Source organism: Globicephala melas, chromosome 17 (assembly GCF_963455315.2).
Source record: "Globicephala melas chromosome 17, mGloMel1.2, whole genome shotgun sequence".
In the NCBI taxonomy this organism is placed as follows: Eukaryota; Metazoa; Chordata; class Mammalia; order Artiodactyla; family Delphinidae; genus Globicephala; species Globicephala melas.
Window position 1 is genome coordinate 28,851,656 of NC_083330.1, and position 17,273 is coordinate 28,868,928.

Below are 17,273 nucleotides of genomic sequence, written 5' to 3' on the forward strand. Positions count from 1 at the left end.
CACCAGTGGGAGGGAGCTGTGAAGGAGGCAAAGTTTCCACACACTAGGAAGCCCCTTCGCGGACAGAGACTGCGGGTGGCGGAGCGGGGAAGCTTCGGACCCACGGAGGAGAGCGCAGCCACAGGGGTGCGGAGGGCAAAGCGGAGAGATTCCCGTACAGAGGATCGGTGCCGACCAGCACTCACCAGCCCGAGAGGCTTGTCTGCTCACCCGCCGGGGCAGGCGGGGCTGGGAGCTGAGGCTCAGGCTTCCGTCGGAGCGCAGAGAGAGGACTGGGGTTGGCGGCGTGAACACAGCCTGCAGGGGGTTAGTGCACCATGGCTAGCCGGGAGGGAGTCCGGGGAAAAGTCTGGACCTGCCGAAGAGGCAAGAGACTTTTTCTTCCCTCTTTGTTTCCTGGTGCACGAGGAGAGGGGATTAAGAGGGCTGCTTAAAGGAGCTCCAGAGACGGGCGCGAGCTGCGGCTAACAGCGCGGACCCCAGAGACGGGCATGAGACGCTAAGGCTGCTGCTGCAGCCACCAAGAAGCCTGTGTGAGAGCACAGGTCACTCTCCACACCTCCCTGCCGGGGAGCCTGTGCCGCCCGCCACTGCCAGGGTCCCAGGATCCAGGGACAACTTCCCTGGGAGAACGCACGGCGCGCCTCAGGCTGGGGCAATGTCATGCTGGCCTCTGCCGCCGCAGGCTCGCCCCGCATCCACACCCCTCCCTCCCCCGGGCTTGAGTGAGCCAGAGCCCCCGAATCAGCGGCTCCTTTAACCCTGTCCTGTCTGAGCTAAGAACAGACGCCCTCTGGTGACCTACACGCAGAGGCGGGGCCAAATCCAAAACCGAGCCCCGGGAGCTGTGAGAATTAAGAAGAGAAAGGGAAATCTCTCCCAGCAGCCTCAGAAGCAGCGGATTAAAGCTCCACAATCAACTTGATGTACCCTGCATCTGTGGAAAACATGAATAGACAACGAATCATCCCAAATTGAGGAGGTGGACTTTGAGAGCAAGATTTATGATTTGTTCCCCTTTTCCTCTTTTTGTGAGTGTGTATGTGTATGCTTATCTGTGAGATTTTGTCTGTATAGCTGTGCTGTCACCATTTGTCCTAGGGTTCTATCCGTCCGTTTTTTTGTTGTTGTTTGTTTTTTCATTTAAAAAAATTTTTTTCTTAATAACTATTTTTTATTTTAATAACTTTATTTTATCTTATTTTATTTTCTTTTATCCTCTTTCTTTCTTTCTTTCTTTCTTTGTTTCTTTCTTTCTTTCTACTTTTTCTCCCTTTTATTCTGAGCCGTGTGGATGAAAGGCTCTTGGTGCTCCAGCCAGGAGTCAGTGCTGTGCCTCTGAGGTGGGAGAGCCAACTTCAGGACACTGGTCCACAAGAGACCTCCCAGCTCCACATAATATCAAATGGCAAAAATCTCCCAGAGATCTCCATCTCAACACCAGCACCCAGCTTCACTCAATGACCAGCAAGCTACAGTGCTGGACACCCTATGCCAAACAACTAGCAAGACAGGAACACAACCCCACCCATTAGCAGAGAGGCTGCCTAAAATCATATTAAGTCCACAGACACCCCAAAACACACCACCAGACATGGACTTGCCCACCAGAAAGACAAGATCCAGCCTCATCCACCAGAACACAGGCACTAGTCCCCTCCACCAGGAAGCCTACACAACCCACTGAACCCACTTTAGCCACTGGGGACAGACACCAAAATCAACGGAAACTACGAACCTGCAGCCTGCAAAAAAGAGACCCCAAACACAGTAAGATAAGCAAAATGAGAAGACAGAAAAACACACAGCAGATGAAGGAGCAAGATAAAAACCCACCAGACCTAACAAATGAAGAGGAAATAGGGAGTCTACCTGAAAAAGAATTCAGAAAAATGATAGTAAAGATGCTCCAAAATCTTGGAAATAGAATGGAGAAAAAGTTGGCAATAAAAATGCTAACTGAATTAAGAAAGAGTATTAATGTAAATACAGATCTTTTTTTTTTTTTTTTCAGTACATGGGCCTCTCACTGTTGTGGTCTCTCCCATTGTGGAGCACAGGCTCCCGACACGCAGGCTCAGCGGCCATGGCTTATGGGTCCAGCCACTCCGTGGCATGTGGGATCTTCCGAGACCAGGGCACGAAACTGTGTCCCCTGCATCGGCAGGCCAACTCTCAACCACTGCGCCACCAGGGTAGCCCAATACAGATCATTTTAACAAGGAACTAGAAACTACAAAGATGATCCAATCAGAAGAAGATAATTCAATTTCTGAGATAAAAAACACCCTAGAAGCAATAAATAACTGAATGACAGAGAAGAATGCATAAGTGATCTGGAAGATAGAATAATGGAAATCACCCAATCAGAACAGCAGACAGAAAATCAATTTTTTTTTTAAAAAGCAACATATGAGAACTATGGGATAATATAAAATGTGCCAACATATACATAATAGGGGTTCAAGAAGGAGAACCCCTTCTGGAAGAGAGAGAAAAGGGGATCGAAAATGTATTTGAAGAAATTATGGCTGAAAACTTCCTAAGCCTAAAGCAGGAAAGAGATATCCAGGTACAGGAAGAGCAGAGCATCCCAAACAAGATGAATCCAAGGCATATTATAATTAAAATGGCAAAAGTTAAAAATAAAGAGAGAATTCTAAAGGCAACAAGAGATAAACAAAGAGACATATACAAGGGAACCCCCATAAGTCTATCAGCTGATTTCTCTGCAGAAAGCTTTGCAGGCCAGAAGGGAGTGGCATGATATATTCAAAGTCCTGAAATGAAAAAATGTGCATACTAGGATACTCTACTCAGCAAAATATTATTTAGAATTGAAGAAGAGATAAAGAACTTCTCAGGCAAGCAAAAACTAAAATATTTTAGCAATACTAAACCTACCTTAAACGAAATGTTAAAAGGTCTTCTCTAAAGGGAAGAGAAGCAAGACTCTATAGGAAAGGGACAATCTCAATAGGAAAGGCAAATATATTATACAGATTGAAGATCACTTAAATAAGTCAGTATGTAGATTAAAAAAAACAAACAAAAAAATGTGAAAGCAACCATAACTACAATAAAGAGATAAGTATGAGATGTAAAATACGAGATCAAAAACACAAAGTGTCAGGGAGGGGAGTAAAAAATGTAGAACTTTCAGAGTATGTTTGAACTTAAATGATTATCAGTTTAAATCAAGTAGATATAATTGTGGGTCAACATACATGAACCCCATGGTAATCACAAATCAAAAACCTACAATAGATACACAAAAACCAAAAAGAAAGGAAGTCAAGCATACTACAAAAAAAAAATCATCAAATCACAACAGGAAAAAAAAAGAAGAAATGAACAAAGAACTACAAAAACAACTGGAAAACAAGGAATAAAATGGTACATACCTATCAGTAATTACTTTAAATGTCAATGGAAAAAATGCTTCAATCAAAAGACACAAGGCAGCTGATTGGATAAAAAAAAACCTTCAGCTGGATAAAAAGAACCTTCAATATGCTGCCTACAAGAGACTCACTTCGGAGTGAAAGACACACACGGACTGAAAGTGAGGAGATGGAAAAATATATTTCATGCAAATGAAAAACACAAGAAAGCAGGGAAGCAATACCCATATCAGAAAAAATAGACTTTAAAACAAAGGTCATAAAGAAAAAGAAGGATATTATATAATGATAAAGAAATCACTACCAGGAGAGGATATTACACTCATTAACATATATGCACCCAATACAGGAGCACCTAAATATATAAAGCAAATACTAAAAGACATAAAGGGAGAAATTGACAGGAATACAATAATAGTAGAAGAATTTAACACCCCACTGACATCAATGGACAGATCATCCAGACAGAAAATCAATAAGGCAACAGAGGTCTTAAATGACACAATAGAACAGTTGGACTTAATTGATATCTAGAGGACACTACATCCAAAGAAAGAATACACATTTTTTTTTCAAGCATGCATGGAACATTCTCCAGGGTAGACCACATACTAGGTCACAAAACAAGCCTCAACAAATTTAAGAGGATAGCAATTATATCAAACTTTGTTCGAACCACAAGAGTATGAAACTATAAATCAACTACAGAAAGAAAAATAGGAAAAGAACAAACACATGGAGACTAAACAGCATGCTACTAAAAAACCAGTAGGTCAATGATGAAATCAAAGAGGAAATCAGAAAATACCTCAAGACAAATGAAAATGAAAACACAACATTCCAAAATCTGTGGGGTGGAGCAAAAGAAGTTCTAAGAGTGAAGTTTGTAGAAATAGACGCCTTCCTCAGGAAACAAGAAATATCTCAAACAACCTAACCTACCACTGAAAAGAATTAGAAAAAGAAGAACAAACAAAGTTCAAATTCAGCAGGAGAGAGGAAATAACAGAGATCAGACAGGAAATAAATAGAGATAAAAATAATAGAAAAGATCAATGAAACCAAGAGCTGGTTTTTGAAAAGATAAACAAAACTGATAAAGCTTTATTTAGGCTCACTAAGAATAAAAGAAAGAGGACCTAAATAAACAAAATAAAAAATAAAAGAGGAGAAATAACAACTAATACTACAGAGATACAAAAAAATTGTGATACTATGAACAGATATATGGCAAGAAATTGGACAACTGAAAACAAATAGACAAATTTCTACAAACATACAGCCTGATAAGACTGAGTCAAGAAGAAACAGATAATTTTGAACAGACTGATGACTAGAAGTGAAGTAGAATCTGTAATGAACAGCTCCTTGCAAACAAAAGTCCAGGACTGGATAGCTTCACTGGTGAATTCTGCCAAAACATATAAAGAAGAACTTATGCTTATCCTTTTCAAATTATTCCAAAAAACTGAAGAGGAGGTAACATCCCAAATTCATTCTATGAGACCACTTTACTTTGATACCACAATGAGACAAAGGCACTAGAAAAAAAGAAAATTATAGGCCAATATCCTTGATGAATATAGACGCAAAAAGCTTCAACAAAATATTAACAAACAAAATCCAACAATATATAAAAAGGATCATACACCATGATCAAGTTGGATTCATTCTAGGGTCACAAGGGAAGTTCAACATATGTGAATCAATCATTATGATACACCACATTAACAAAAGGAAATACAAAAATCACATGATCATCTCAATAGACAAAGAAAAAGCACTTGACAAAATTCAACTTTCGTTCATGATAAAAACTCTCACCAAAGTGGGGATAGAGGGAAGATATCTCAATATAATAAAAGCCATTATGACAAACCCACAATCAACATAGTATTCAATGATGAAAAGCTTAAAGCCTTCCTGCTAAAATGTGGAACAAGACAAGGACGCCCACTCTCACCATTTCTATTTACCATAGTATTAGAAGTCTTAGCCATGGCAGTCAGACAAGAAAAAAAACACTTAAATATCCAAATAGAAAGGGAAGATGTAAAACTGTTACTATTTGTGGATGACATGATACTCTATGTAAAGAACCCTAAGTTCACCATCCAAAAACTATTAGAACTAATAAATGAAATCAGCAAGTTTTCAGGATACAAGGGCAATGTACAGAAATCTGTTGCATTTCTATACACTAATAATTACATATCAAAAAGAGAATGTTTAAAAATCCCATTAAAAATTGCATCCAAAAAAACAAAAAAACTTAGAAATAAACAACCAAGGAGATGAAAGATCTATACTCTGAAAACTAGGAAACACTGAAGAAGGAATTTGAAAATGATTCCAAACAATGGAAAGATATCCCGTGCTCTTGGATTGGAAAAATTCGTATTATTAAAATGGCCATACCACCCAAAGCAATCTACAGATTTAATGCAATCCCTATCAAATTACTCAGGACCTTTTTCACAGAACTAGAATAAATAATCCTAAAATTTATATGGAACCACAAAGGACCCCAAATTGCCAAAGAAATTCTGAGAAAAAATAACAAACCTGGAGATATAACCCACCCAGGATTCAGACTATACAACAAGCCACAGTAATCAAAACAGCATAGTATTGGCACAAAAACAGATACATAGATCAATGGAACAGAATAACAAACCCAGAAATAAACTTACATTCGATTAATCTACAACAAAGGAGGCAAGAATATACAATGGAGAAAGGACAGTCTCTTCAATAAATGGTACTGGGAAACGTGTACCGGCACATGTAAAAAAATGAAAATAGAACATTCCCTCACACCATATACCAAAAGATAATAATAATAATAACCCTTAAAATGAATTAAAAACCTAAATATAAGACATGACACTACAAAGTTTCTAGAAGAGAACATAGGCAAAACACTCCTTGACATAAATCATAGCATTATTTCCATGGATCAGTCACCCAAAGCAAAAGAAATAAAAGCAAAAATAAATGAATGGGACCTAATTAAACTTAAAAGCTTTTGCACAGCAAAGAAAATCACCAACAAAATGAAAAGACAACCTATGGAATGAAAAAAAATATTTGCAAATGATGTGATTGACAAGAGGTTAACATCCAAAATATATAAACAGCTCATACAACTCAATAATTTAAAAATCCAATCAAAAAATGGGCAGAATATCTAAAGAGACATTTTTCCAAAGAAGGCATACAGATGGCTAATAGGCACATGAAAAGATGCTCAACATCACTAATTATGAGAGGAATGCAAATCAAAATCACAAAGTATCACCTCACACTTGTCATCAAAAAGTCTACAAATAACAAATGTTGAAGAGAATGTGGAGAAAAAGAAACCCTTGTACACTGTTGGTGGGAATGTAAATTGGTGCAGCCATATAGAAAACAGTATGGAGTTTCCTGAAAAAATTAAAAATAGAATTACCATATGATCAGCAATTCCATTCCTGGGTATATATCTGGAAAAAATGAAAATACTAATTCAAAAAGATACATAAATCTCAACATTCATAGCAGCACTATTTACAATAGCTAATACACAGAAGCAACCCAAGTGCCCATCAACAGATGATTGGCTTAAGAAGATGTGGTATCTGTATATAATGGAATATTACTCAGCCATAAAAAAGAATGAAATACTACCATTTACAGCAACGTGGTTAGACCTAGATAATATGCTTAGTGAAATAAGTCAGACAGAGTCAAAAACTACATGACAGCACTTATATGTGGAATCTAAAATGTAATACAAATGAATGTTTATTCAAGACAGAACAGACTCACAGACAGAGAAAACAAACTTGTGGTTACCACAGGGGAGAAGGAAGGGGAGAGGGACAAATTAGGGGTATGAGGCTAACAGACTATCAATAGTACATATAAAATAGATAAGCAATGAAGATTTACTGTATAGCATAGGGAACTATACTCATTACCTTGTAATAACCTATAATGGAATATAATCTGCTAAACTACTGAATCACTATGCTGTACACCTGAAACTAACACAATATTTTAAAGCAACTATACTTTCATTAAAATAATAAATAAGTAAATAAATAAAGTACTTATACTTTTCCAAAAAAAAAAGGTAATGGCTTTATTTCCTTTGGATATACACCCAGAAGTGGAACTGCTGCATTATATGGTAGACATTTTTAATTTTTTTTTTTTATTTGCAAGTGTAACGTTAGAAGAAACGTTTGCAAGAATCCCTAGGAACATGAGTTCAGTTCGTTCACCACAGTGCAAGTACAAAACATTTGACATAAAGCCCTTATCAAAATGTTCTTAACTGGGTTTAACAAAGTCAATCTGTGCAATTACTATCAGCTTTAACATCAACAGAAGGAGGAAATAAAGTTATCAGCAAGAAAAGAGAATTAGCAACACTCATTTAAAATAATCCCAATTAAATCAACTAGTTCACTATCTTCAACAAAGATCCTTCACAAGCTAGCCAACTTTTGTTTCAGACCCTAATCTCCCACCACTTCCTTCCTGCACCCCAGACTGCTTGCTGCTCCCCAAACTCCTGCACGTCTCTGTGCCTCTGTACCAGCTGTTGCCTCAACTTAGCATGCTCTCCCCTCCTCCTCACCTGATGAGCACTTACTCATCAGCCCAAACCTCAGCATAAAAGTCCCTCCAGTCTACAAGCTTCCTCAACTCCTCCAGGCAAAACTAGTTGTTCCAAATTCCCAAGACACTTGGTAAATCCATCCTAACCACAGCGCATAGTGTTCATGCCTCAGGAGCTAACAGAGGGCAGACTCCCTCCAGCCTGGAGAGGACGAATCAGGAAAAATTTAATTTTTTGAGGAACCTCCATTGTGTTTTCCATAGTGGCTGCACCAGTTTACATTCCTACAATTAATGTACTGGCTAGTACTTCCAATACTACGTTGAATAAAAAAGGCAAGAGTGGGTATCCTTATCTTGTTCCTAGATCTTAGAAGAAAAGTTTTGAGCTTTTCAGTGTTTAGTATGATTTTAGCTGTGAGCTTGTCATACATGGCCTTTAATATTTATGTTGATGTATATTCCCTCTATACCCAGTATGTTGAGAGTTTTTATCATGAAATAATGATAAATTTTTGTTAAATGTTTCTTCTATACCTCTACACCCAGTTTGTTGAGAGTTTTTTTATCATGAAAGAATGATAAATTTTTATTAAATGTTTCTTCTGTGACTAAGATAATCATGTGATTGTTATCCTTTATTTTGTGAATGTGGTGTATCACATTGATTGATTTGTGTACATTGAACTATCTTGCATCCCAGGATTATTATTTTTTTAATGTATTGTTGGATTCAGTTTGCTAATTTTTTTGAGGATTTTTGCATCTATGTTCATCAGGGATATTGACCTATAATTTTCTTTTCTAGTAGTGTTCTTGTCTGGCTTTGGTATTAGGATAAGGCTGGCCTTCTAAAATGGGTTTGGAAGTGTTCCCTACTGTTCTGTCTTTTGGAAGAGTTTGAGAAATGGAGGTATGAATTCCTCATTAAATATTTGGCAGATCTAGTCCTGGACTTTTGCTTGTTGGGAGTTTTTTATTATTACTGATTCAATTTCATTACTGGCCATTGGTCTGTTCATAATTTGTATTTCTTCATGATTTTGTTCTAGTAGGTTAGATGATTTCAGGAATTTAGCCATTTCCCCTAGCTTATATTTTCTTATGATCCTTAGTATTTCTTTGATATCACTATAATGTCTCCTCTTTCATTTCTGATTTTATTTAAGTTCTTTTTCTTTCTTTGTAAGTCTAGCTAAAGGTTTTTCAGTTTTGTTTATCTCTTCAAAAAACAGCTCTTGATTTCACTGATCTTTTATATTATTTACCTAGTCTCAATTTTATTTGTTTCTCCCCGATCTTTGTTACATCTTTAATTCTACTGATTTGGGGCTTAGTTTGCTCTTCCTTTTTCTAGTTCTTTAAGGTGAAAAATTAGGTTGTTTAGTTGAGATCTTTATTTTTTCGTAACATAGATGTTTATCACTATGAAATTCCCTTTTAGTATTGCTTTTGCTGTACTCCATATGGTTTTATAGGTTGTGTTTCCATTTTCATTTGTCTCAAGATATTTTTTGATTTCCCACTGGTTTCTTCTTTGACCCCTTGATTGTTTAGAAGTGTATTGTTTTATCTCCACATATTTGTAAATTTTCCAGTTTTCTTCTTGTAACTGTTTCTAGTTTTATACCATTGTGGTAGGAAAAGATGCTTGCTATGATTTCAACCTTCTTAAATTTATTAAGACTTGTTTGTGGCCTAATATATGATCTATTCTGGAGAATATTCCACTCAATCTGAGAAGAACATGTATTCTGCTGTTGTTGGATGGAATGTTCTGAGTATGTCTATTAGGTACATCTGGTCTAATGTGTCATTTAAATCTACCTTTGCTGGTGGGATGAGGATGAGGTCACATTTTTTTTTCCTTTGGTGTTGGACTGGAGTAGAGCAGTTATTATCTAAAACTTTTTTGCCTTGTTCAGCTACCCCTTTCTTGATCCTTTGGCTAGGGAGAGCAGGCTTTGATAAGGGGGCTTTTCTGTTTGAGAACACTGGCATTTCTGGGTTACCAACTTCTCTAGTATCCAGTTTGGTATATATGTGGCAAAAAGTATGAAAGCTCAGAAAATATACCTTCATCTTATTCCTTGGGTCTAGATGTTCCTAGCTGGTCTAGCTTTTTATTTCTACTGTTCAGAGTTTCTTTTTAGTTTTATATATTATGTCCAGGATTTTTCATTGTGTTTACTGGAAAGAATAAGGAAATACATGTCAACTTAATATTCCTGGGAGCATAAGTTCTCCTGTGCTATAGACTGAATATTTGTTTCTCCCAAAATTCATATGCTGAGAGCTAATTCCCAATGTGATGGTGTTTGGAAGTGCTGTCTTTAGGAGATGATCAGGTGATGAGGGTGGAGCTCTTATGAGTGGGATTAGTACCTCTATAAAAGAGGACCCACAGCAATCCCTCTACCTCTTCCATCATGTGAAGTTACAGCAAAAAACCCATCCATCTGTGAACCAGGAAGTAGGCTCTCACCAGACACAGAATTTGTACATACCTTGATCTTGGTTTTCCCAGCTTCCAGAACTGTGAAAAATAAATTTCTGTTGTTTATAAACCACTTAGTTTATGGTATTTTGTTATAACAAACCCAGACCAAAGAGACTAAGACCCCTGTTTAGCAGTTTTTAAAACAATGTAACATAGCAAGTAGTAATATGCAGATTTTCTTGTTCATCAGAATCTGAAGATTTCTCATGTAGTTGATAATTACCTGTTATGGGCTGAATGTGACGCCCTAAAAATTTATGTGTTGAAGTCCTAACCCCCAGTGCCTCAGAATGTGACTTGGAGATAAGGTCTTTAAAGAGGTAATTAAAATTTGGACACAAATGCATGCACAGACAGAAAACCATGTGAAGACACAGGGAGAAGGCAGCAATCTACAAGCCATGGGGAGAGGCATCAAAATAAAACAATCCTTCCAATATCTTCAGACTTCTAGCCTCCAGAATTATGAAAAATAAATTTCTGTTATTTAAGCCACCCAGTCTGTGACACTTTGTTATTACATCCTAGCAAACTGTTACAGTACCATAGTATTAAAATATAAGGTATTGAAATTATTTAATTACAGAAAATGTTTTCTACATGATAAAAGTTAGTTATCTTATCTTTTCTTACCTCTTCCTTTTGATTTATACCAAAAATTTACGATTGTAATAGCCAGCGTATGCTCCAAAAAAGAATTTCTTTTCTTCAAGAGAGATATTCAGAGAAAGTAGTTAAAAGTTGAAAATCTGGAAAGTCTTTTGCTGTTGAATCTGTTTCATAGCATGCTGATTAAAAACTCCTAAAATCATGAGAGAAATACCTGTCTGAGGCAAAGACAGATGGTTTCAAAAAACAATCTTAAAAAATAAAACCATATATATGATGAACCAAGTAAAAGAGAGACTGATATTTAGATGTAGGGATGGAAGGAAGGAAGGAAGGAAGGAAGGAAGGAAGGAAGGAAGGTAGGTAGGTATGAAGGAAGGAAGGAAAGGAGGGAGGAAGGAAGGAAGGGAGGAAGGAAGGAAGAGGGAGAGAGGGAAGGAGGAAGGAAGGAAGGAGGGAAGGAAGGAAGAAAGGAAGAAAGAAAAGGAAGAAGAGAGGAAAAGGAAAGCCAAAAAGAAAAGGGAGGTGAGAGGGAAGAAAAAATAGGAAAGGAGCAGGTTGGAGAGACTGAGAGAAGAAAAGATTATTAAATCATTTTTCTCCTTTTTTTAACGTTACTAACAAAAGCTCATGGAGCTCTTCCAGAGTGTAAGTGTTCATTTGGGTTAATAACAATGTTTTGGAGAAAATGGCCAATGTGCAAAAAAAAAATGCCATGAATGTTTATAAAATAACTCATTTGGTTTGCGCAGTTTTTGTGGTGGTACTCATAACAGTTATGCAGAGTGGAAAAAGGAAATGAAAAACAGTAAATGGAGAGGCAGAGGAAGTTCTCAAACATGATGACTTTCCAAAAAATTGCAATGCATAGAAACCAGAGAGAGGTTTTTCCTCTCAGTAATTGGTTTCAGCAGCGTTACACCTTCCAAGCATTTGTAAATATTGTTACCAATGACTTTTAATTCTTTTTACTTCTTTTAGTTTTAATTCTTGTTACTTGCTAGTAACGACTTATGGTCCCATTCTCCAGAGTATTGCCCTCCGCCAAATGAGAGCCACCTTGCCTAGAAAGAAACTAATAAAGGAAACCTTAACTATGATACAATTTCTGCTCTAGAGCTCCCCTAGGAGAGACTAAGGCTAGCCTCTACCTGAGATCACAATTTTGCTTAGCTTTAAATCCCCTGTTGTATCCTGCTTCCTTCTTTCCCCTTATCTTAAGCATGTTCCTGCAATAAATCACTAAGATCCCCAGTCTCAGGCTCTGTTTATGGTCTAGAATGTGGTCTTACAAAGCTGTCTCTTAAGATGAGATTCTGGAGTTGCACCACTTGCCAGGTGAATGGCAATGAGGACCCATCACAGGTAATATGTGAAATAGTCATTGTCACTGACTTGCTGTAGTTGTGTGATTGTGAAGACTTTCATTTCTGGAAAACTGTAAAGATGTGTAAGGGCTTACAAAAGCTGGTGCTACGGTTGGGGCATTTGAGAAGTATTAGAGAAATAGCAGATATAAAGATTGGAATGAGATGCTGTGTTACTGATTTATGGAAAAGAAAAAATAACAGTCTCAGAGTTATTAGTCAACAATTTAAAGCAAAACATGAAAGTCAGAGGACTTCCCTGACTGCCTTTAAATAGAACCTCATGTGTTGTAGTTGAAACACTGAAGATCAGGTATAGGATTTGATTGTAAAATGGCAGAACCACACAGAAGTCTAAATTCTCCTTCTAGCAAATCTCCGATGACAAAATCAGGGTTCTGACAGGGAAGGAATAGAACTGAGATCTGTGATCGTAACTGAGAAGGACCCTATGTGGCCTTCCTGGGACAGACCCCTCTCCCATATCCTCTGCTTTAGCTCCTCTCTAAAGTACCTAGATAAAAGTATCTGATGCATATTTCCTGAGTTGTTTTACAGATGCTAAAGTCCCCCTCCCCCACCAAATGGAAGATGTTAACTACCTGATGACTGTGAGCACATAGTCCCCAGGCCTACTGGAGCCTAAGGATTGATAATATTAACCCCTGTGACACTGCCCTGTTATCTCACAATCAACCAATCAGAGAATGGTGCACAAGCTGATCACAGACCCTGTGACTTCTCTCCTTCTCCTGGCCTTTAAAAATGCTTTCCTGAAACCCAACAGGTAGTTTGGGCTTCTTGATCACAATCTCCTGGACTCCTTGCTTGGCACCCTGTAATAAAAGCTGTACTTTCCTTCACCACAACTCAGTGTCAGTAGATTGGTTTTACTGTGCATGGACGAATGGACCCAAGTTTGGTTCAGTAGCAGGCTGAGGATAACCAGGTAGATGAACTTTAGAACCTTGAACCTCTGAATTCCGCTGAACGCTTTGGGCCTGCAGAGTAGACCTACTTTCTCTTCCTGGCAGATAGATCAAGATTCACTTTCTTGCTTGAAGCCTATGTGGAGGCTTCATATGAGGCAGAAGCCTTGCAAGTTCATACTGCCTTTCTCAAGATCTGCTTCCACCTCCCTGGCTACAGACAAACAATTAGGGTCAAATCTCTGCACAACCAGATTGGAGAAGTGCTGGACCTGCTAAGGGAGGAAAAGTATATGCTGAAGCTGCTATAGGACCTGGCTAATGTGTCCCAGCAGGAACTGAGAAAATGAGTGTTGGACCAAGACAGATGAAATATAAAACTATGGGTGTTTGTCAATATGGGGACATTCTTCCATAATGTAAGACTTAACATCTTGGTCAAGGCCCTGAGTGAGGGCTACTGGGATAGTTCCTGGAAGCTTAGAAAAAAAGAATGGCCCACATTAAGCAAAGATACCAGATCTACCATATCAAATTAGTGGAAGAAGGGATCAATGGTTCAGAGAATTGGGCATGCTAAAATGAGCTCACAATTTGAGACAGGAAAACCCTCCAAGTGACCATGTTCAATTCCAGATACTTCTTATTTTAAAGGAAGTAAATTCAGAATTTGATCTCAGTCAGTGAAAGACTCTCAACTTCATTTCAATCTCACCTTGTCCCCTTGATGGTGTGAGGAAGATGGCAATGGGAGGAGGGATGATTTATATGGCTTCCTGGCATAAGGAGCTGGTGTCCTGTCCCAGTGACTTTCTCTGGTCCTCAAAGGCCTCTATTGAAGCAAAGCTTCACTAGTGTAGTCTTCAGGCTTTCAGATTATTCTCTCTACTTTACAGTTTAACACCAGTTACCCACAATTAACTGAAAAAGGCTTTTAAACACTTCTCTATTTTCTAACTATCTGTGTGAGACCAAATTTTCTTCATGTACCTCAACTGAAACAGTATACTGCAAAAGACTGAATGCAGAGTAGATATAAGAATTCATCTATCAAGCTGAACATTAAAGGTATTTGCAAAAATACAGAGCAATGCCACTCTATACTATTTTTTTTGTTTGGGAAAATACAATTATTTTTCATGAGCATATGCTATCTCTGTTAACATGTGATGAGTTTATTGTTGATATTTTAAAATAAATTAATAAATGAATTTTTAAAAATATCTCACTTTTGGCTTACAGTACAGTAAATGTCTAGCTACTTTGCAAGTTTTGTATACAAATTAAAAGAGATAATGCATGGACAGTGCATAGTATATATGTATAAGGAAATAATGATAACAGACTTTCTTCATTATTTTGTCCATATAATAAATATATTGAGTGTCACTCAAAAATGAGAGACAAAATTACTATTTTTACGGACCCTCCCTGGCACATGGTGGGCACTCAAATAATATTAATGCCTTTTGTCATCCTTTCTCATCTCTTTTTATACAAGGACTATTCATTCATGACATAACTAGTGACTTAAATAAATAAAATAAGAAAATGAATTTAAAAAGCAAAAAATATATATAGTAAATGTACATGGATATAACCTACATTAACAAAAGCTCTTTGAAGTTCTCCATAATCTTCAAGAGTGTAAAGAGTTCTTGAGACCAAAAAGCTTGAGAACAACTGATCTAGAGGATGGTAATCAGGGTCATACCCCTTCCATAAAAAAAACTGAACCAAACAGAAGCTTGAGGAGAGGATCCTGAACTCTGAAAATGAATAGAATACATCCCAGTGGGTCAGTATCATCCTGACAAGACAGTTCCTGCCCTGAGCTCATTGTTGTGTGGCCTCTGAGCTTCTTCAATTCTTGCCTGTTCTCAAGCCCAGTTCATCAGACTAAAGTCCCATATCTTTCCAATAAATTGACTTTGCTTAAGTTAGTTAGGTTTAATTTCTGTTGAACACAATCAAATCATGCTAACAGATACAGTGTCTAACAATACTCCTTAATTAGGTTGGAGTCTAAAATTGTTCACTTCTGGTACAAACTGTATTGTGTCAATGAGTTCCTGCCTATGGAGGCAAGCATATCTGACACCAGAGGATCTACAACAACAATTTAATTGGAATTTAATTGGAAAAAGTGGAAAACTCAGTTCTCTTCTCCCTGGGCTCTTTTCAACAGTAAGCTCACAGACACCACCTCCTTCTTTGATTACATGTTGACAAACCAGTCATTGAAGATCTACCTAGCCCTTTACCCCAGAGTCAGGGTTGCTGTTACAATTTATCTTCAAAGTGTGGTACACACATCTGTGGAATAATATACAAAGTAAATATGGGTATTTCTGGAATTGTTATCACCCCCCATTTTGGAAAGTACAGCAATTAAATCTCTTCCCTTAGGTCCTCAGGGGGATACATATTTAAAAACCCTGGCTCCACACCTCACACCACTTAACATAATCACACCTCCCAGAATAAACATGAATGTTTAGTATCTGTACAGAAGGAATTTGAAGACAACAAATTTACTGAACAGATTTTCTATAAGGTCTTATTTTAAAATACAGTAAATAATTTATGTTGCAAATTTATTTTACTTCTCTCATGGATGAATTTTATATTTCTCCTTTCTGTCATGTTTATCTAATTTCTTTTTATCTTTCTCTGGAAGAATATGTTCCCTGGAAGGACTTATTTACTATTTTTGGTAAATGTAATAATCAGGCTCTAGTTTTGGTAAGAGATTTATGAAATCTATGAACCTATGTATGGTCTGAGAGTCAATATACCTAATATCTAGAATTAGTAAAGATAGTCCTGCTCTACACCTCCTTTGTCAGACTATATCTGGGGGGATTGCATTCATTCTTGGATAGGACATATTTAGAAAGTGTATAGAGTAAAGAAAATTGACCAGGTTGATAAATCAGATAAAAAAATAACAGATATTTTACGAGAAATTTAGAATGATTAACCTAGAGAAATGTGGACTAAGGGGCATGATAATAGTTGCCTTCAAGTACTTAAATGAAAGAGTTATTAGACCCCACCAATTTATCACCAATTTGTGAAAGCTTCAGGCTTTCACAATTTTCTGAAAGTAGAGATTTCTCCATCACTGGGACCATACAAGCTAGGCATGCTATAGACAGGTAAGCATCTTCCTATTTCTGAGATGCTTTCATTCTGTAACTCTTCTTTTTTGTTATTTAAATAGCCTCCATGTCTGAATCTGAAACAGATTTTGAGTTAATGAGAGTAACTATGTAACCTACATCATACAAAATAATTTTGGACTTAAAGTCAATCAGTTAATAAGAATAAAATAGCTCTAAGTATGTATCTATTTGTAATTTTATAAAAACACAGAAATGCTTTTCTAGGCATTTATGAATACCAGGAAATGTACACAGAACAAAATAAATTAAGTTTTAAGATGACGGTACTAGAAATTTACAAATTAAGTTCTCCTCTTAACTTGAAATCGAGGCCCCAAATAGGTTTTAGAAAAGATAAAAAGATTTTATTTTCAGTAAGTTTTATTGAGTGTAGTATAGATTTAACAAAGAAGGGAAACAGAACGAAAAGAATGAATGAGTAGGAGAGGCAGGTTATAATTTATCAAGATATGAAAACGGAACGTCTCTGCCATTAAAAAAAGACACCGTTTCTGGGGAGATGCAGCCTCCACTTGTAGGTAACAAAGTAAGCATGCCAGCTGGTTGCATTGCAGTCCCCACTAAACTGCACATTCTTAAGAAGCGGCCATATGAATAAAGGCACTTGATTTTCATTTTAACAAGAAAAAGTGCTTTTTGAGTATAAATTCTGTGCAGTTTTAAAA